We start from the raw sequence: 3,656 nt of genomic DNA, 5'->3' as shown, positions 1-3,656 counted from the left end.
TTTTAAATCTTTTAGAAGAAAGTACAGGAGAACATCTTTATGACCTTTGGGTAGAGAAGGATTTCTTAAGACCCCAAAAGTGCTAATCATAAACCATTGCTATGTTAACAAACATTTTTAATGATTGTGAGGATAAGACAGGAGGATAAGCTGAGCTCCAGCTACTGTTCTTTAATTATTTTCCCTGGAGAAAAACACTGCTCTGAGCTGCGCTGAAGGGGTGGTTTCAGAACAATAGGCTGTCGGGACAGCCAGGGCCACTGCCTCTGTCCAAATTCCCATCCTTCTCCCCCGGCACCGGCCACCACCTTCCCAGAAGGGAGGCACAGGGACCCACAGCAGTTTCTTCACCTTTAATTCTTCTTTGTTACTAGAGCTGATGGGGGTCTGTTTCCGCTAATCTTAACTGTGGCAAAATGCTCCAGGATGTCTATTCTTCTGGTTACATATGGAATTTCCTGGACTTCAGTTGATTGCTTGGGATGGGGGCTGATTAGATGCAGCTATTTCCAGGCATCCTTGCTTTTTCTTTCCTGAAAAACCATTGTGTTAGCAACATATTTTTAGGTGGGGCTACATTATTCACATACATTTTCTTTTCTTTTTCACCATACAATTTCAAAGCAAGTTTTCTTCCAAAAAAAAAAAAAAAAAGTAGCATCAAGGGCTACTTTCAACAGTCCTATTCTTTATAATACTATTTGGGTAGTCCTTGTAATATTGTACTTCTATAATTTTTATCATTTTAAGGCCCATTTTTTTCCCTGTGCAATCTCATGAGGCTTCCCTCCCCTCTCCTCTCCTTGCCCATACATCTATTTATGGATCATTATCCCCTTCTCCATCAACACCTTCTCAGCTTAGCTGAACGCTCCAGGGAGACTTGGTTGGTGTGAGGCCCTCTCATGATGAATGGGTTTCTTTTCACTCTTCCTAATGGGCTGGCTTCCACTAAGGGCAGCTAATTTCTTTGTAGCTACTTGGAGTAGGTAGATTAGGTTACCAGTATTGCTGCTTATCTCATTCTAAAATCAATGATCCAGTTCACATGATCACCCCCTACAAATCTGGGGAAACTGTTACACAGAAGCCCTAGTAATTGATTAGTGGGTACTTCCTGAAATGAATCATTTACAAGACAATGCTTTGGTTCCCAGAGTATTTGTGAGGCAATTAAGACCTAGTGAGTTGCTTATTTGTTGACTGTTGGATCATGGTCACTTTTTCCTGGTGTAATGTCTGAATCTTACCCCCATTTTCTCAGTATTCTGGCCACCAGCTCTTTCTCATTTCTTTGTCCTGTGCTTCTATCTGAAACCATCTCAGGTAGATGCTTGTGAAACAGCTGATCTTGAGTTTCCATCTGTCTTGGTTTGGATGGCACTGAAATGTCATGGATGTTTTGATCCCTGAAGCAAACTGTAGCCAGGATCTGCCTTCTGCCTTGCCTTCCCAGGTTCGACCAATCATGTCAGAGGAAAAGCGAAGGGGATGCATGCGTAGAGGACAGAGCGCCCTGCCTCTCCTCCTGAGACCTGGATGGCCATGGGGCATGCCGACAGAGAATGGCTGCTCTCCAGCTTGAGGGGCTGCTTGAGGCTGGAATCCTTGGTTTTCTATGCATAAGGTATTTATGACTTTGTATATGCCAGGCACTAAATTGCAGACTGTGCCTTAAAATCTGGGTGGACGGGAAGTCAGATAATAATTGCTGTTTTACACCAGGCACTTTCTGTGAATGAGGTGATTCATGCTAAGAGTTTGTATTTAATCTTAGAAACATTGTGTGTCCTAGATGTGCTCACCCACATAAGAAACCCAAGGCTAGGAGAGGTTGGGTATATTTTCTAGGTCATTCAACAAATAAGTGAAGAAATTCGATTCAAACATAGATTTATCTAACTCAATAAGGTGCTTTTAACCACTACACTGTCCTGCCTCCCTCTTAAAAGAAATAAATGATAGGCTAGAATTACATGGTACTAACTAAAAGGAGGTTACAGAAAGGTGAGTTCACGGTAGGCTGGAGTAGTCAAGGGATATAAAGCAGAAGGGAGGGGTCCACAGAGAGCATCTAATCCCATGTTTCTCAAACTCTTTTTTTAAAGTTGTGGTTAAAAAAAAAAATGTAACATTAAAAAAAATATGGAATGCTTCATGTGTTTGCACAGGCGCCATGTTAATCTTCTCTGTATCTTTCCAATTTTAGTATATGTACTGCCAGTGAGTACTCTTAAAGTTTTTAACTTACAACCTATAACATGACATTTATTTTACATTATGACCCAGTAAATGCATGTATTTATAACTGAAACAAAATTTTACTTCACAATACTTGCCCTATTCTATGCAGTGTACTCCACTTTTCTATTATGTTTTACATCATTCTTTAAAGATAATTCTGGTCATGGCCTATTAAATAGACTTTATGGCCTACAAATCCTGATCTAAAAACCTCAACCGATGGGGACGTTGAGGCCCGGAGATGCATTGAGTACCTAGCGCGATGTCTTGCAAATATTAATCCTAAGTGTCTTTGCTTTATCTCCTTATGTGACCCAGCACACGCGTGTAGCACCTCAGTGGCAGAGCTGGGATAGAATCCAGATTTCCTGATTCCCAGTCCAGGCTTTTTCAGTCAAGGAAAGTTTGTCAAAGGGGAGGGACTCTCCCATGGCAGGGTTTCTTCCCAGGCACCGGTAGAAATAGGAGGAAACAGAGCAGCTGTGGGACACGGACACAGCCTCCACAATAGGCCTAGTCGAATGGCACAGGGCGTTAGAACAAGGCCGTCTAATTCCAAAGCCCATGCTCCTTCTGTGGTTGTCTCTCTTGTTTGCTCAGTAAAATTACCTGGGAGCTCTTCAATAATACTTACGCCCAGGTGATACTTAGATCCAATAATTAAATCCAATGATTTAGGGATGAGGGTTGCCTAAAAAGCTTCCCCAGGTGATTTTACTAGAGAGCTACTGCCTCAATGCAGCGTAGACGGTATCCCTTAAAACCCTTCCTGCTTATCCTTCAAGCCTCAGCCAAAACTACCACATGTAAAATAGATAGCTAGTGGGAAGCAGCTGCATAGCACAGGGAGATCAGCTTGGTGCTCTGTGACCACCTAGAGGGGTGGGATAGGGAAGGTGGGAGGGAAGTGCAAGAGGGAGGGGATATGGGGATGTATGTATACGTATAGCTGATTCACTGTGTGATACAGCAGAGACTAACACACCATTGTAAAGCAATTATACTCCAATAAAGATGTTAAAAAAAAAAATGACCCCCTCCCAGGCCCATGGAGTCCTGACTCAAATTCACAATCAAAAAGTAACTGCCTTTTGTATGGATACCAAGGGGGAAAGGGGTGGGTTGGGAGGAATTGGGAGACTGGGATTGACACATATACATTATTGATACTATGTATAAAATAGACAACTGATGGGAACATACTGTATAGCAAAGGGAACTCTACCTAAGGCACTGTGGTAACCTAAATGGGAGGGAAGTCCAAAAGGGACGGGATATCTGTATGTGTATGGCTGATTCATTTTGTTGTGCAGTGGAAGCTAACACAACATTGTAAAGCAACTATATTCCAATAAGAATTAATTTGAAAAAAAAGTAACTGCCTTTCTTTTCTTGTATTCATCTAGCACTCA

The 3,656-nt window shown here is 42.0% G+C and overlaps 1 pseudogene; it reads right to left on the bottom strand.

The window, feature by feature from the left end:
- Nucleotides 1–2,139: 2,139 nt before the first annotated feature.
- On the bottom strand, nucleotides 2,140–2,231 carry LOC114236136 (U6 spliceosomal RNA; annotated as a pseudogene).
- Nucleotides 2,232–3,656: the final 1,425 nt, after the last annotated feature.

The sequence above is a fragment of the Balaenoptera acutorostrata genome, chromosome 5 (assembly GCF_949987535.1).
Source record: "Balaenoptera acutorostrata chromosome 5, mBalAcu1.1, whole genome shotgun sequence".
Taxonomy (NCBI): domain Eukaryota; kingdom Metazoa; phylum Chordata; class Mammalia; order Artiodactyla; family Balaenopteridae; genus Balaenoptera; species Balaenoptera acutorostrata.
This window is presented reverse-complemented; position numbering and strand designations above follow the sequence as displayed.